The 18,543-nt window shown below is 38.7% G+C and overlaps 1 protein-coding gene across 9 annotated transcripts in view; it reads left to right on the forward strand.

Moving 5' to 3' along the window:
* The window catches only part of INPP4A (inositol polyphosphate-4-phosphatase type I A), a 110,365-nt gene that overhangs the window by 20,312 nt on the left and 71,510 nt on the right, over positions 1-18,543 (forward strand). For 8 of the 9 annotated variants that reach the window (XM_058042932.1, XM_058042947.1, XM_058042955.1 and 5 more), the window contains exon 1: positions 8,172-8,346. The exons of the other annotated variant lie outside the window; for it this stretch is intronic. The gene's annotated coding sequence lies outside the window, so the exon portion shown is untranslated. Of the gene's footprint in view, positions 1-8,171; positions 8,347-18,543 lie in introns of those variants that run through there. 9 annotated transcript variants of the gene reach the window in all.

Below are 18,543 nucleotides of genomic sequence, written 5' to 3' on the forward strand. Positions count from 1 at the left end.
TAATTATTTCATCTTTTCAGTACCTAAATTACAGGAGCACATTGAGGTAATAGACCTGTAAAGGCTTCTCTTAAAAGCAAACAAATGAAAAGATCAGAAGTAAGATATCAAAAATATGTTGCTTTCTTCTGTGGATTTCTTTTCTATGCAAGTAAAAATGATTATTTCCTTTTCACTTTCTCATATAGGTGCTGATTGCTGCCAGTTTCATGCTGATTGCTTCAGTTTCTTTCTTGGGGGGAGACAGCAGGTTGAAGAAATAGGTTATATTTTTGTAGAAGAAAAAGACTTATGTTGACTACCTATTATAGTCTATAAAAATAAATTTTTAGCTTATTTATATAAACTTGACAAAGTGTCAAGTTCTTTTAAAACAGTGTTTAGCCAGTATTTGTGTGGTTTCAGTCTATTATATGAATTCCTAAAATAGGCAGATTATTTAGAAACTCTGCCCAAAACAGGTGCTGCTTAAATCTTAGCCTATTTTAGACCCACTGTAAAAAAAAAAAAAAAAAAAAGACACCAATACTTTTGAAACTAGTTTAATGTGAGGATAGCTTTTACTTGTCTTTCATTTTAATGTTTCTGTTTCCTTTTCTGTCTTAACTGCGGGTGTAACATTGAATCACTGCCTGTGTATTTTAAGAGTCCTTCCACAGTTATGGGTGTGGATCATGTAGTTCTTCCTCTTTGCTCAGCTTGCTGTCTCTGTTCACCTTTCATATAATCAGCAAATGTTAATTTACTGTAGTCTGTTTCAGAAGACCTTGCATAGAGGGTTATTAGAATTGCTTTTCCCAAGAGAAATTGACAGAGAATTAATGCTATTTTGGAATATAGCAATTGATGAAGTATTTTCATGCTACCTGTCTTTGTGCCTCTTGCTGACATGTACTGGTGGATTTGTGTTTATAGCCAGTTTTTTACTGTTTTTCTTCTTTGTCTCTAAAATGATTTAATGAGTTTTGAAATCCTCAACTTGCAAAAGTGAATGTAGTTTGGAGTGCACCTTTCTAAGAATGTGACTGTCATTTATTAAATAGTTCTTTGAAGTGTTCTGCATTGACTAGAGTCAACTTCACAAGATGTGAATGGGAGATAAATGGATATTTTCCTTCCAAAACTAAGCATTTTTCCAGAATTACTTAATAATACCCTAAAGAAAACTTGTCCAATATTAAATGCACTAATTAGAGCTTAGGATTCAGTTCCCAAGACTTTTTACAAAATGTCAGGCAAATAATGAATAAAATCATTACCAGCTCAGTGACATGGGTCCTAGAAACTTGTACCTCTGAGCCTCAGACTCAATCTGCTTCATTCTTCCATTTGAAAAAAAACCAAAACAAGACATAGCCATCCAGTCCCACACCTTGCTCCCTAGAAACACCTAAAATGAGCTGGGGGAAGGAAAACCAGCCTTCCTCTGGTTTGGGTTAAAAGCTTTGAGGTAATCTACTGAGCAAGTAATGAGGATAATGTGACCTCATCTCCAGGTGCATACTTTTTCTGTATCCTCAGTTGTCTCAGATGCAAAATCATGCCAACAGACCTGTCCTTTTCACCAAACTAATCTCTTTTCACCAAACAGACCTGTCCTTTTCACCAAACTGTATGAAGGAAGCCTTGGTTCTGTGGCCCAGCCAGGCTGGAAAGGACAGCTGCAGCTCCCAGGGTGCAGAGTGGCAGGACCTGTGGGCTGTGACCATCATCAGGCAACAGCAGGAGCAGCCATAAGGTCCACAGAGCTGAAGTAAAGAATTAGAAGAAGGTGGAAATGGGAAAGAGCAGGTTGATAGAAAATACTTGTTTTATTGTCTTTGTAATATAAAAAGATGATGTAATCTTACCAGTTTAGATTGGTGCAGTTTACCTATAAACAAGAAGTTGTATGTTAAAATAAAATTCAAGGGCTTGGTCTTTTCCCAAAACACTCGATGATGCAAACATCTGTAATCTCTTGTCTCACCTTAGTCACCAAGCCATCCCATGCCAGAGACCTTTAACTGTAATAGAAAGTGAAAATATTCTAAACATACAGCAATATATTAATGCATGCTTATGGATTATACATAAACTTATGAAGTTCATTAAAAAGAAAAGCAGAAACCCATCACAGCACTGATATATCACCTGCTCTTCCAACAGACACATGGAAAAAGATGTCATAACTGGTGGGTCTCTTTGGGATCTGTATTTTTATGTACCTGCCAGAAAAGAAAATGGTTAATTTAATAAGGAGATTCTGAATTGATTCTTTTATAAAATCATTATTACTTGCCTACTTTTACTGTCTCTGTAGGTTTGCTGGTTTGGAATTGACTGTTCTTAGAATAAGACATGTAGCCTTTGACATATAGATTTTTTGAAATCCCATTAGGAACACCACAGTGCTACTTTTAGTGAGCTTTTTCTGTGACCTAATTTTAGGAAAAATCCCAAATGATCTCCAATCTATTAAGTTCTGAGTGTCAAAATTTAAATTAGTCATGAAACACTTCCATTATCAACACTTTTAATAAGGTTTTTCACCTTGGGCTCCCTGCTGGATGCACAATTCAATATGTACATTACCTTAGTCTTTGACTGGTCCCATTGATTATTTGGTGGCATTAATCTGGAGAATAATTTCCTGTGTACCACAAATACATAATGACTTCAAAGTTGTGAGCTTGCAGATAACTCTTTATGATTGGATTGTGTTCTAATATTTTTAATATTTTCTTCCTTTGAAAGAAGGTATAAAAATTTTTGAGCAGAAAGAAAAATTATTTAACCCCGTGGCTTTTAATTTTATTTTTTTATTGATCAACTTACATTTGGGAGCCCTCTTTGCATTTTGTGAAGCGCTGTATTACACTGTAGTAAGAGCAGGACTTTTTTTTCACAATGGAGGCAAAGAATGACAAAAATAGGAATAAGAGAATGAGGCCCATAAACATGTCTAATAGGCAGTTACTTTTCATGGCCTTACTAGTTAGGAACCTATCAAAAGATGATTTCCCTGCTGAAAATAGGGACTGGTTAACTTGCAAAAGACTACAGATAAGTTGGGAAGACAGCACAAAGCATTAGAAATCTGTTGTGCAACCACAGAAATCTCATTACAGCTGCTCTTTGTTTGTGGAAATAAGGAGTAAATTTTATAACAAACACTGCAGGAATAATCATCAAAAATGTCCAGCTTTGCATTCAGTCTTACAGAGTTTTGATTTGTTTTCCCCAGTGCAGCAGATGGTACTGGGAAAACAATAAGTCTTTGCATCCACTTTCTCCAGCACTGACAATTGTTCTTTCTGAGGCATTTGAAGAATCTACCAGTCACAGGTCACCAGCATGAGATCCACAAGTCCTGCATTGTGGAGACAACAGGAAGAACTTCAGTTTGAAAATGTTTAGAGTATATTGAATGAGAAAAATGAGTGGATTTAGAGAATATCCATCAGAGTATAGAATTTTGTTAGACAATGTGAAGAACTGTGATGTTTAAGTCAGACAGGCTTGCCTCAAAATGAGTTTATGCCTGGGTTGTTTGGGTGTCTCTTTTGTTAGGATTCACAGGTCAATATTCAATTGAAGTGATTGTATGAGGGCAGAAAATCAGCAGGCTGGTTTGCAACAGAGGGGTAGTTGTGCATTGTATAGAAAAATAAAGATTGTTTGGAGTAAGGAATTTGTGTCTGTATTGATAGAACAAATTTTAATGTTCTTGGGAGGCTGGGTGTGTTCTGACATAATTTCTCTGTCAGAAACTGAATTTATGGCACGTATGTAAGATTTGAGATTATGGATTCTTCTGCACTTGCCCTGTGTTGGGATTTTTTAAGGAAAAACCTGATTTCTGAATATCAGGGGAATGAGAGCAGGCACACAGTAATTGCAAATGGTGTCTTGCTTGATTATCAGATTTAATGTGTCATTAGGGTCTTGCTGACCTTTTCTGTGGATGCAAAACATGGGCAGATGTTAGCATTAGAGAGAAAAAGAGAGCAGAAGTGGATAGATGTGAGCAGGCCGACTGCCAAAAGATCAGCTGACTCTGTGCTGACATCAAGAGCAATCTGGAGAGTCCTCCTTACCCAAGCAAGCCTTTGCAATGCATGGTTGTCTGTAGATGCAGGAGCCACAGCAGTGTCTGTAAGCCAGTCTCTCATCTGGTCAGTACATCTTTGTTGCTATGGGGTGTGTTGTCCTTGTCTCGTTTTGGCTGATTTCTCTGATCTTAGTCTCTGCAGTTTGTTGTTTCATCTGGTGAGAAAAGACAATTAAGGGGAAATGGGCATTTAGTTTGTCTTTTGCATTTTCACTGGATTTGCAGAAGTACTTCCCTCTGAGATCTGCATGCAGTGTGTTACTGACAGCTTGTAACTTTGTTGTCTCTTCCCATTGCAGTCTATGTAGCTTTGGATTGTTAGGAGTAATAAAAAATACATTTTATGTGGGTCACAGCTATAGCAGTAGCTTGAGGAGGTGGTCTCAGTGAAGAGATGTACTTGTGTGGAGGAAATGGTTTCCCACAGCCTCTAGTGGGTTGCTTTGCTCACTGCTTTTTAGAGAGGACTGCAAGATGCTACTGAGTGCTGGATGAGGTAGTAAAGGTAAAAAGTTCAACTGCTACAGTGTGTCCTGTTATTAATCTTTAGAAACCTTGAGATAACTGTGCTAAGTGCATCATCCTCTTCCCTGCCCCCATACCCAATCACTAAAGATCTGCTTTCATGTGTGGCTTCCTCTGTTCATTGTCTGTGCAGGGTAAAGATTTTGGTTCTGACACTTTTCCCAGCAGGAGTCTTAATTTTCCTGAGAAGCAAACAGTGCTTTTGTCATGGCATATCAAAATACCCATGAAAGGTAATTAGATGGAAGAAAGGAACCTGCTAGTGAGATGCACTGAAAGAGAAGTCTGATAGTCTAATGAGCAAGACACTGAGATCTAGTTTCTGCATTTTTCTTTTCTGTGGACATATGTCAAGTCAGTTAGCTGTGTTGGTAAGATAATGCAAAAAATATTTATCTTTCCAACTTTTTGCCTATATGTATTTTCAAAATACATGCTCTTTTTACAGTGGGTGTCTACTGTGTGTGTGCATGGTGCTCACTTCCATGTATGGCTGCTCACTGGTACTTTGGGAAGTATTTTAATGACCTTGTCAATAATAAATGAGTAATAACTAGTTCAGGAAAATAACTCTTCTTTTCCTCTTGAAAATGTGTCAGTGCTCCTCAAAAATTAGTGTCTCTGAACTCTTACCTTTACACAGGGCTCAGAAAAACAAGATTACAAAACATTAGGATGCAGCAGAGAGTGTAGCTGTTGGAAAGATGACTGGAAAGCTAGGAGGGTGAGGGTGGAAGGAGGCACTGTGGATATTGGCAGTGGTCCTCAATCTGCTTCTGCATCAGGAGCCAGGTCTGTCCTTGAAGAGAATGAATGCTTTTTTTTTTATTTCTTCCATTCCCTCCCCACCCCCAGACAGTATAACCTAAGAAGAATAAGGCTCAGAAACAAGATTAGAGGTTTGTGTTCTCAGTAAGGACATTCTGAGATTTAATGAGAAAGCAGGTTAGTAAGAAATCTGACAATCTGGAATAGGCTGTGGGAAATAATTTCCACCATCACTGGCTTAATGATGACTTTAAAAATAATTCTGAACAAACTAATTCCTAGAGACAGGGAGGTGTTAAGGAAGAGCAAGATTCTTGAGCCTGGTACCATGTTGAATAGGTACTATAGAAAAGGCTTTCCTTGCTTGTTACCTAAAGGTGAAGAAGGAAAAAACATTTTCTGTAGACTGTAAAGAATAGTCTACACTGCCTCTTCATGCAGAATCTCTTGCAGCAGTGTGTAGTTCAGAAGGCTGTACTAAATTTCTGGTCAAGATTTCATCCACATCTGTGTACATTCACTTTTTTGGAGGGTAAGAAGCTTCAGGTTTTCCCACTTTTCAACCCCTGACCCAGCCCCTTTCTAGTGCAGAATGTCCAGCAAAAAAAGCTGATCAATTAAACAACAGGAAACTGCTGCCTACAGCAGCTAAATCACATCTGATTTGTAGATGAGGTCATTTGCAGCTGAGGCAAGTACATGCATTTTTCACAGTGGGTGCTCACTCTTGGTGTGCTTTATCCCTTTGAGGCCTTTAACAGCTCTTTTCTTTGAGTCAGCTTTGATCCAAATATTGGCTCTTAGCTGGACAGCAGCACAAAATTGAATGTAAATATACAATTGCATGCCATGTATTTTAAAGGAGACAAAAACCACAACTCCCCACCTCCAAAAAGAAAACAAATTACCATCCTCCAAACCCCCAGACATGTGAAGCATCATCCAGTTTTGTCTTCTTCTCTGCCTATGTCATACATGCCATTTAGACCATGTTTGTTTTCCTGATTAAAATCCCAGGTGTCTTGGTTTATTTTTTTGTTGCTGCTGTTGTGTTTTTTGTGTTTTGGGGTTTTTTTTTTCCCTGATATGCTGTGGTTCTTAGCATTCTCTTACCTATTCAAACATTTAAAACATGAAAATAAAGCCTTGGAAACTTAACAGGAACAAATAGTCACTGTCATTAGTAAACCGGGGGAAAGGATGGGATTCAACAGATTTTCCAAGTGATAGAATACTAATGGTTTTAGGGGAAAGAATTTAATTCAGTGTATCTTCATAGATACCAGCTATTCTATATCCCCCTTGTTTATGCTGTCTCCATGACCATGCTTCAAGAATTGTTTTGCTCAGCTTGATTCCTTCTCATCTCTTGATCCCTGCCAAGGCAGTGTTCTTGGCTGCTTTAAGAGACATGAAGTAAACATTCGCCCTCAGTAGTACAAGGTTTGTTCAGCAGTTTTAACAGCCAGATACAGTCCTGAGGAGAGCTGCACACATACTTGGATTGAATGGGCAGGGGTACCTTTCACTTTACTGGGCTTTGAAAAAGAAGGAATTCTTTAAAATGACAAAACACACAGACCCATGAAAGTCATGCTTTGGTATTAGCCTTTCCATGAGAAACCTCAACACAAATCTGTTTAGCTGGGTGATAGCCAACTGGACATTTGCTAAGTATGAGGAAAAATGTTCAGCTGTAAATGCTTTGACATAAACCAAGTGTTTTTTCCCCAGACTATCTGGAATGTTTGTCTGAGTGGCTCTTTAGCAAGTCTATGCATTTTAGTGGCATTGTTCGTTCCTTCAGCCAGCATCTTCTTTTGACAATACTTGCTTGATTCCTCCCACTGTAATTTGTTTCCATGTACTTAACCTGATGGCTCAGTACTAGATGGCTTCATCTCTCTTGAAGGCTGAAACTGTTAAATACTGCAACTGCTTAGTACAATGTGCCTTTCAGAAATAAGTGGGATCAGTACAGCAATGCACATCAAGTGCCAACATTTAGTGCCTAACTTTGGCTTCATGATGCTTTGCTTGTTCATGGTGGGGAGTCTGGCAGGCCTGGGAGATAAATACGTGTTCAAAATGCTTCTTTGACTAGGTTATCAGTGCCTGGTGGGATGGATACCTGTCAGTATCATCCCAGAGCTCAACCCTAAACCCAAATGTTCCAGTTTATAATGCAGCTATTCTCTTTCCCTATAGGCTCTTTTCCCTGCTAAACTGGTGTCAGGCATAGAGCATTTTTGCTCATATGCATTCCTTCGTACAGTCCTTCCTACATCTCTCTCATCTCACTGCATTTGAGACCAAACTTGCTGCGCCCAGAGTACTTAATGAAATCAGACACTTTGCTATGAAGTTGTAATGAATAAATGCATATTGCCCAGACCCAATTTCATGGGTTTTTTTGAGTTCTGCCCCTATTCTTGATGAGATACATGAGCCCACATTTATCTTGTAGTAGTGCATCACCTGCCATACCATGGTATTCACTTGGTCTGCATTCCTGACAAATATATTTGTGGTGAAGCAGAATTGCTATTCTGGTGGGGGAAAACCCAAACCCGAAGCAAACAAACAAACTGAAACTGCTCAACTCTCTAAGATTATGCAGAGGATAAAATCCAACTTCTGGAGCAATCTGCAGGCACACACAGAGACACAGACAGGCAGCGAGTGCCTGTGTGACAGTGAGCTGGAGCGAGAGGAAGCCTTGAAACTTAAACTCCTCCTGCAGCTCTGCATCTGCTCTGAGTCACTGCTATGACTCACACTGACAGCGTTCACGTTAGCTAGCGCTCAGATGGAGCAGCTCTGGCAACAGAAGAAGCAGGTTATATTATTGATTACCTGCTGCAGCACACAGTTGCACCAAGATTCATTTTTACGGGCACAGATGAAACAGAGGAGGCTCTACTGAGCATTGCTATTATTATTAGTATTGCTTTCTCAAGGTAAGAATGCCTGTTTATTTAAATATGTACCCTAGGGAATTTGGAGCTTGTGAAGTCTGAATTACTGTTGCTGCTATCCTCAGAGGATGCTGATCTTTGGAGCTGCGTTGCTGCAAAGCTTTGTCTGGGCTGTTTGCTGTGCCATATGGAGAATCATATGGCTAATGGGCAGTGTGTGTCCTAGGAAACAAAATAACTACTTTCTCATTCATTGATGTTATGTAAGGCATGGCAGCCATGTTAAGGACAGAAGACCTCTTTTGAAGAAACAGTGCTGCTAGACGGTAGGACAAGGAAAACAAGTAGTTTTTAAGCAGCTCTCTGTTCTTTGGAGGGTGCTGCAGTTCTCTAGTTCTTGCTTAATGAACTTCTGTGTCAATAGAATAAAAAAAGCAGTTGTATTTGAAGTAGCAAAATAATTGTTTACCTTTAGAGTCACTGTGTTGTTCTGCCTTCAGCATTCAGGCTGAGACTGTGCATGTGATCCGTGCAGTGCCTGATGTAAACAGTTTCTTCAAATACTATAAGTGGTACTTCCAGATATTGGGGTGATTTTCATCTTGTGCCACTAAAAGCACATATGTCATGTTCTGGCAATTAGTAATGTGCAAAAAATGAGACGTTCTAGTTGGTGTTGACATATGCAGAGTAGGTGTAACATTTGTTTATGGTGGCTTTACTGCTATTTTACTCACTTTAGTGCTATAATTTTAACCGAGGTTAGACTGGTATCGCTTATTATGCTCTTGTAGAATCCTCTGAATCTTGAGCATTTGCTATATTCCCCACAAGAGATTTTTTTAAGCTAGGGATTTTGGTTTTGAACTGCAGTAGTGAATTTATCTTAATTTATTTTTTTTTTCTTTCCTACTCTTTTTTCTCCCCATTTATTTTGTATTTGCAAAGCAGTATGCTTTTAAAGTACAGTGAAGCTGGCAGTTGCTTTCAATAATAAGGGAGCCAGATCACTTGTGTTTGTTTTCAGAATGAGGGGATGAGGGTATTTTCAAAACCTGATCATTTCCTAGATTACTTTCAGGTACTTGAAATTACCACTCATTTCCATGTAGAATTTACATAAAAGGGGTGACTGTCATCTTCTCTGGAAGAAATACGGTGCTGTAATAATAGCATTTAAAAATTACAGCATTTTTAGGTTCTTCTTCTTTATGCTTGTTTGTAGCATTTACTGATGGACAGTGTTTTCATTGCTATGAATTAACCAGATTTGGTGTTACTCTAGCTTTTATAATAGATTAGTTTCCTTAATAAAATTGAAAGCAAGGTCTGTTAGTGCATTTGTAGGATCTTTATACTTCTGATGACATACAAGTTGGAAAACTACAATGTGAGAGGAGCATTTAAAACAATGTCTGTCATGGATGCCCAACTGCCAGAGGCAAAATTTTGTTGACTAATTTTTGTGACTTGTGTTTCTGATATTAAATATTTCTCATGTTACAACATTATAAATGCAAACTAGTTTAAACAGTGGGTTTGGGACTGTTCGCTAACAAAATTCTGGCACGTGACAATCTCCTTCTCCTCCCAGACCCAAACAAGTAGATAAAACATTCTTTACAGTCTGAATTTTTCCACTGATTTGTATCTTAATTACTGTTATTTAAGATTGTGTCAGAATTTTGCTTAAACAATTGCCTTTAAGTATGCATTTAGGTACATAAAATCTGTGTTAAGTGCAAAGGAACCAGCTGTATTTGGTCCTTCTGTGGAGGGATTTTGCAATAAGTGTAACAGGGCTTGTCAAAGTCTGCTCTCTAGGCACCCTGTTAGTTGAGTTTTGTTTCCTTAAGATGGCTTTGTATTAGGCTGCAAAGGTAACAAGTGGCAGAGGCTATTTGTATTATTTCACTGGTACTTTTTGGCAGGACTTGAATTGTGAGAGTTCACTACATCCTTGGCCTTTATTTTCTGTAAACCCAAACAGAAGATCCCAGCCTTCTGTTCTCCCCTCCTGTTCCTAACCTACAGGATATCACAGCTGTTTTTCTCATCTCTGCATTACTACAGAGCCATGCTTTGTTATTTTTGCCTTCTCTAAAGCTTTTGTGAACTTCCTGCTGGAATTTAAGCCCCTTTTTGATTCTCACTTCAGCTGCTCAGGTGTGGATTCTCTCCCCTTGGTAGGTTTTCCACCTAGGAAAGCCTTGAATGCCACAAAGCTCACATAATTCATCACTTCCCTTTTGCTCCTTGTGCTGCTTGTGTTCCAAACAACAGATGGGGTCTTCAGGTTGTCCTTTATTTGTTTCTTCCTTTGTAGAACCTCTTGCTTTTTTTTGGAGGCTTCTTTTGTGGCCGTGCTCTGTGTTACTCTGAGCCCTTTGTCAGCCTTCCTGGCAGCTGCTGGATTAACTCTGATCTCTTACATGTTCTGCTCTCTCAGTCCTTGAGCAGAAGTTTGAAAACAGACAGTGGCATCATCCTTGGGCATGTGGTTTTACCTCTCCTTGCCATGACAGCAGGAAATGGCTGCAGGAAACAGAGCTGTTGCTGTGAGTAGTACGTAGATAAATTAGGACCCTAGAGAAAATAAAGCATTTCTCCAAAATTCTTTAGTGGGAGGAAGCACTTACTCTCCTGTTTTACACAAAAGCTGCATTAGCAATGATTTATAACTAGCCTTGCCTGATGAACAACTTAGGGGAAATCCAGTCCTGTCATTGCAGTTCATTTAATTTATGTGAGTCATCTTTAATATGAGTGATTTTTTTTATAGTATCGGATTTTTAGCTAATGATCAGCCCAGACTGGACCATTGCTTTTTCAGAAGCTAAGTTTTGCACAGAGTAAAAGATAGCTCATGCACTGAATAAGGATTTATATTTTTCCCCAGAAGAAATAGTTGCCATATTTTCTGTGGTGATATGCTGTTTGACATTAGACTTTCTGATAAAGGACTCTGCAGTATATGAAAAAGCAGCATCTTGGTGTTTGTGTGGTACATCCTTGCAGCACACAAACAGCACAGCACTTCTGTTTTCAAATAGGAATTTGAAATGGAGGGAGGGAAAAAATTTTATGAGTTGGGTTTTCTTTACAAGTTTTTGTTTCTTGTTTTGCATGTTTGATGTAAACCCATGTAAACTGGAGTTCTGTTGGAATAAAATCCTTGCATGTGAGCAGTATGAGTAGCACCATTTGCAGTACTGAACCATCTTGTTTGTTGAAGAACTTCTCTTTTTATTTGTGTCATTTTTAGAGATGACAAATTTTACATTAGTTATTTTTGTGGTCTTGTATAAGTGTAAGCATCTAGAAGGCATCTCCTCAGCCCCTTTGGCTGTTTTCTGAAGAACTCTTCTTATAGGGATTAGATTTGTTGCCTGGCTTAAAGAGGAGGGGGAAAGAGTTGTTAAATCTTTGTTTGTGGTGTGTCCTGAAAAGCTCTTCACTTCATCCTGAAGCAGTTCAAGCAGGAGGACACAGTGAGACAGTGAACACATCCTGATTGCCCTGGAAGGCCTGAACTGCTAGAGGGCCCCCAGCTTATTGTGTTGCACAAGCTTCTGCATCAGGCAGGAAAAGTCACAGTCTCATTTTTTATCTGTTTTAAACCTTTGTGTATTTTGAAGCTTGTGTTGGTTTAAATAAAGAGTGAATGGTACAGCCTATACTCTGAGGATAACAATGATGGTCCTTTCATTTGCCTTCAGGGTCGGGGTTTTCACTTGACTTCATGGCTGTAGTCCCCCTGTCGTGCTCTGGAGTCAGAGCCAGTGTGAGGATGAGGATAGTTCATTTTGCTCTGGTTAAATGAGGCTATGGCCTGGATTATGATGGCATGTTATTTCTGTGCAGAATTGTCCTTGTATTTTATAGGGATACAGAAATCTGGGATTAGCTCTGTTTTCATTTCAAATTGATGCTTTGCCTTTAAAGCAACAGAGTACCTCTGACTCATCTGCATAAGCTTAAATAAACAGCACCTAATTGGTAGGTTTGATGTCTCACATAACACTGACTTGACCTTCTATGTTCAGGTGAAACACAGTTTAAAGGGTGTGGGTTCATGATCCTTAATTCAAATTTACTTTTTAGATAAATACTTGTTACTTCCAGATGACAAAGCAGCTACAGGCAGAAGTGAATAACAGAGCATGGAGTCTGCTGTTAAAAAAAAAAAAAAAGACAGCACTGCAATATTCTAGATTGCACTAAATGCCAATAACTTCATCCAATTTCCTGTATGTGATAGGTGAATGTATTATAAGTCCCAGATTCCTGAAATACAAACTGCTATAAAAGATCTCCTCTGTCTCATTTCAGAAATAGACACAAGTGGCCTGACTTTACAGGATAAGATTTTTTTTTCCCAGGCTTCCGTGTTATTTCTGTCAAACAGTTGGAAGAGCTTCTTCTGAGGATATGTGGACCAAAATGGTAAAATGTTGATTTGTATAATGCACATACAAGGACATGAAATAAATAATGCCATGTTGACAGTGTCCTCTATGTATGAAAAGGACTGTGTCACAAATATTACTCTATTAAATATTAGCATCGTGGCTCTAAATACATGACATAAAAATGCATGCAACTGAGCTGGCTAGAGTGAGCTCTTTCTGTCATAAACACTCTCTCAAATGTGGGTGTCTGGGAAAAGTTACTCAAATTATCCTCTGTTCCTGATGACTTTCAATTGTGTTTTGGTAAACAGGAGGTAGTGAGTAATAGGAAGAATGTGGCCATTGTGGTTTCGCCTGCATAAGGAAGATTTCTCATCATTGTCCCATAGCTCTGTAGATTCTGATGAGAACATGGTATTATAATGCTGACACTTATACAGAAAACTGATTTTACACAGGAAAGTTGCTTGGAAAAGTGACTACTCTTTTGCTGGTACATAGTAAGGAAGACAGATTTTGCTGGAATGCAGTAAGAGAGACAGAGTGCATGGGCAGAGTGGAAAGAGATGAGCACCTTCAGGGTACAGAGAGCAGTTGAGAGGGGGGCCTGGTTGGGCACATGGACGGATAAACCTCCATTTGCACAGGGAGAGTGTGAGGGAAACGGCTTCTTTTATGTGTAGAAGTGAGAGAAGGCTGCCAGTGTCTATGTCTGTGTGTGATCTGAGGAAGGGAGGGATTTGGCTTCAACACCCATGTTATCTCCATTCTGACTTCCTTGTAAATGCTTTGACTTTTTTGGGGTGATGCAAATATTTCCTAATACCTCAAGAAGGACTGCGTGTTCTTTTCTGTACTTCTTAGTGGGATTTATATTTCAGATATCTAAACATCACCATAGTCGTTAAATTTCATGGAAAATCAAAATGTCACAAGGGGCCACCGATAAGAATTTATTGTGGGCTAGAAAAAATTTGGCACAGGTAAGAATTGTCTCTTTAAAAAACAGAGGTGTCTTTAAATAGCAATTTAATGTAAAATTTAGCAGAAAGACAAATGGAGGACAGAACACTTACCAGTGAAGATCTGCTTAGCTGGTGTTATATTTGTGATAAGTAGGAGACAAGAACTCTTGTAATTTGACTCAATTTATGTGAAGATTTGATCCCCCTTCCAGTCATAAGCAAGGCATCCAGGATAAATGGGAAGAGCATTTTCTTCTTAGTACAGCACTTTATTGTCGCTAGCAACATTTGCAGACATCTGAAAGATTGCTGGGAAGGCATATGTCAAATAGGCATTTGGGAGGGCTGTGGTAACTGATGAAGTAAGAATGTTACAGTGTGCACCATTTTTTTTTTTTTTTAAGTATTAAACCTTTCCCAACCTCCCTAGAACTTGCATTTTTTTTCCCCTGCTCCTTTGTGATTTGCATTTCTGGAAAACAACCTTCACATTAAGGATGACTGTTTACGTGAATATAAAGTTAATAATGCAGCCTAGATTTCTCCATATTGTACTGTATGTTTCATGGCTGGAGTACCCAATGTTCCCATTTACATGAGCTCTCAAGCTGCATTTGGGGACTCATAAAATGAATATTACAAGGTCAGTTTGTAGGATGTCTCAACATCTTGGGAATTTGTGTAAAACTTAACATCCTCAGAAAATTATCAGTTACACTGCATGAAGATAATTTCCAGCCGTTGTTCCTTGTATGTTTAGTTTTGCAGTGAAATATTATCTAGCTTGAAAACATTGCCTCCCATGATAAAAAAGGGAGAGGCATTGTGGGCATTTGGTAGCTGAATAAAATGTGTCTTACTGTGACAATGATAGAATAAATGAAAGAAGAGAGTAAGAATTTTAGACACTGGACACCATTCATTTGCTATCAACACTATTACAAAATTGTTCACAGCTGGTGCACCATGGTCCTGGGTGTCACCTCATCTTTTTGCATAAACACATAGCAGATGGTTGGGTCAGTAATGCTTGTGAAATCAAACCAAGTCTTCTCTTTAGTATGTAAAATAGAATATGAAATACAGGATCTACTTGTGCAAACCCCTTTGACCTCAAGTCTGTCTTTTGTAATCTTCTCTTCCTGGCTTCCCGTTTTGCAGAACTGCACTCTTTATCTAGACTGACTTTGTGGAGGTGTGTATTTGACAGTGTTGAGGAATGGACCTAATGTTGGGTCATGCTCTGGGTTCTGACTCTGTGTGTTCAACCTGGGGAGGTATTTCTGTGTTCTGTGATTTTCTTTTCATAAAAATCACATGTAGAGCAAGGTAAATTGTTTCTGTATTTCTGCCTGACAAGAAACTGTGACTCCAGAAACACAGCCTAGCATTAGGAATGTTAAAGCACTGCTGCAACCAAGTGATAGATAGAGTTGAAGATGTGTTTTATTCCTTCACAACCAGGAGCTGAGAATAGATAAAATTTTAATGTTGTGTACATAATGTGCACAGTACAGGTTGCATACATAATGCAAGTGGATCTGAAGTAATTCTGGGGAAGTGACATGAAGACAAGGCAGGTTTACTCTTTTCCTGGAGGGTATATTTTGGTGTAATTGTGATAGCATCTTACGTAAATACTGCAAAAAGAGGTGCCATATTGATCACAATAATGATTTGCTCAGAATGAAGTGAGTTTTATCTTCTTTACATTCTTGTTTCCTGTAAACTGGTGTTTCAAAATGGGGAATGAAGAAAGAGCCCAAGAAATAATATATTGCAAGAGTGGCCATAGAGTTGAGACAATGCAGTATTTTATTTGCCCCAAAGCAAAGGAGATCAGACAGCACAGCAGGACACACAGTATTTTCTACCTTCTATCTGCTAGAAAAAGAACATGCTGCCTGTGTTTGTAGGCTGGTTATTGGAAACTTGAGCCTCTAAAATATGTTTACAGGAAATATCTTCTGAGCTACACTGAGTCTAACAGCTTGTTTTGAATGAGCATTAGTTTGCAGCTCTGCTGTCATGTGGTTCATCCTCACGTTCTTGTCCACTGCAGAGTTTCTTGTTCCTCAAATTTGCCAGTATTATCAGCAAACAGTCCTTCCCCATCTTGAGCTTGTTAGAGAGCTTTGGTTTTACATTGTACCTTTTGCAAAGTGTTCTGTTTTGCTCTTTTTCTTCTGTCCAACTATTCTGGGGAGAAGTTGGGTGGGGTGGTGGAGTCTTTTTTTTTTTTTAATGGAGTCTTTTTACTTTTAATGTGGTGTGCTTGGATTTTTTTTTTTTTTTTGAAGACTTTTAGGTTATACCAACATGTGTCATTTTGGCTCACCTCCAGTCAAAGTAGCTCTGCTTTTCCCCAGTTACCTAATAGACAAAATCCCACCTGGTGTCATGGGTTGCAGGTACCCTTCAGAGGTGTTGACACCACATTTAATTGCAAAGGAGCAGTGTTAGTTGTGCCTTCCTTCCTGGAATGATTTAGCTGCTATCCAGTGAGTCAGAAAGAAGGAAGAAGGGAGCATGGAGGAGAAAGTGAGGGATTTCCAATGAGGGCATGTACACTCCCTGTTATTTTTGTGTTTAGCTTTTATAATGCTGATGTTTTTTCAGCACAAAATAGTGTCATGCACTTCACTTTCTACAGTTCTTTGGAATAATGGTTTGGCAGATTTAATGGAGAAATTATGTTCTCCTTAATTTATGTGGTAACACTGGATGCAAGTATAAGTGATTGGGGAGAGAAAAAGCCTCACTGTGTATAATTTCTGTACAGAGAAGGATCTGAATGGCTTTTAAAATCTGGCAGCAAGCTCTAAGGTTTGAACTGCCATCATCAGTCTAGTGCAAAACAATTTCTGAATAGTTTTAATTAAGCAAAACCATGCTGCAGTCTTTAATAAAATGTGGTTTTTTGAGTTTTTTTTTCTGTAATGAAGCTGTCTTAATGCAAAAGGCCAGAGAAAGAAGGCAGAACATGTAGAGAAGGTGGTCCTTTGGTGCAGTCTACAGTAGTACACTACCACACTCTGCTATCGTTTTATTGCTATTACAGGGCAATATAATTTTAAAACTTTACAATGTAAGGTGCAAAGGGGCTTGAATTGGTTGGTGCCCAGTTAGAATTTTTCATCTGCAAGTGCCATTGGCATCTCAGAATGTAATACCTGGTCATGTGCTGTTGGTCTTCAGTTTAGTTGTGATAGCTAAAGCTGCACTTTGACAGTTCTTAATCAGGTACCAAAGTGCAACAGAACTGTAGTGCAATTAAAAACTGGTTGTGTCAAAGAGGAGGACTTAAAAATGGCCTCTAGAAATGTAGTTGAAAGCCCAAAGTTGCTTTCAGAAGGGGGTGCAGAGCAGGAGGGCATCTGCAGGAGGTCAGAAATTGCAGAGAGATTGGTAGGGGTAGGTCTGGCCTTCTCTGCAGAAGTTGAAATTTTTATTTTAAAATCTCACTGATGGGCTTATTTTAAAACACATCACCAATCTCAGTGCTGCTTTGCAAGATGGGTATGACTTGCTAAAGGTGGTGAACAAGTTAGGAATATGACTTGGCAACAAAGAAGCTCAATGTCTAGGTCACGTTGTCTCTTTTACAGATATGTGAGCTAAGCCACAAAGTTGAAAAGGATTTGCCTGTTCCACAGAACTAATCTGTTTTTTGTCACAGTGTTGAAAATAGAATTATTAGATTCCTTTTTCATCTCTGCCATTTCAGTTTCTTCCTTTAAATTAAAGAAATAACAACTGACCAGGTTTAAGTTTTATATTAGATGTCTTGAAGGTGAAGGTGGTACAGTATATTACAGGATATTAATGTTGTAGGTCCATAGTATCAGCCCCTGATCGTGTCACTGTGACTGGCAATGACTTGCCTTGACAGTAGCCTTCCTGGTGTCTAGGAGCTTTCACAGCTTTCCCCTGCTTTCAGAGTGGAAAATACAAAATAACCATACTAAATAAATACAGTTGAAGTTATAAAGAATATTAAATTGGAACTTAGCGACTGAATTTGCCAATATAAAAATGATTTTAAATAGTATATGATTTTTTTTGATAACTTGGCTATCACAGTTACCCTGAAAAGAGCTCCATATAATGTTAGATGGCTCTGTCCTCATGGAGGACGAAAAGCCAAGATTAATTAAATACTTTGTAACCTCTCATCTGAACTGACAGTCATAGATGTGAACCTCGAGTTTGTTCTTCTGACTTCACCTTGGACAATGAAAAGGGAGCAAAACCAAGCTGCTTTGCAGGCCACTTCTATGACGAGGTATAATTTTGCAAGAAATTTGTGTATGAGTCCATGAAAGCACAGGGCTAGATGCGTTTTCCTGAGTTATTCAATCTGTTTTAACATTGGTGTAACACTTTATTACATGGAAAACAAGGATACCCTTGTCTAAACTGTTTTTTTTGTTGCTATTATTCAGCTTACATTTGTTACTTTGTTAACATTCTGTTTATTTTAACACTTTTTTTCACCTCGGTGTTGAAAGCCCTTGTTATGTATCTCTGCAGAGCAAATTGTAACTCATCTCAGCTTCCACTTTGCTGAGTTGAACAGTGTTCTTGCAGAAGGTGGCTCTTCCTCGTCTGCACAAGCCTTTCTCTGCATGTTGCAGGCTGAGCTGGATGCTGTTCAGCTCATTGTAGCAAGTGTTCCTAACTTAGTTTCATTGCTGCTGCTTGTAGCAACAGGAGCACATTGCTGGTACCCCCCAGTGAAGTATCTCCCTTTTTGTGGCTCTGTTATCTGACTGGAAGGCCTTCTTTCTTCTTGGTTTTTATCAACTGATAAGCTCCCAATTGGTAGCAGAAGTTCTTGTCAGTCTGTAGTGTGCTGTTTT

This window comes from Melospiza georgiana, chromosome 2 (genome assembly GCF_028018845.1).
Source record: "Melospiza georgiana isolate bMelGeo1 chromosome 2, bMelGeo1.pri, whole genome shotgun sequence".
NCBI lineage: Eukaryota > Metazoa > Chordata > Aves > Passeriformes > Passerellidae > Melospiza > Melospiza georgiana.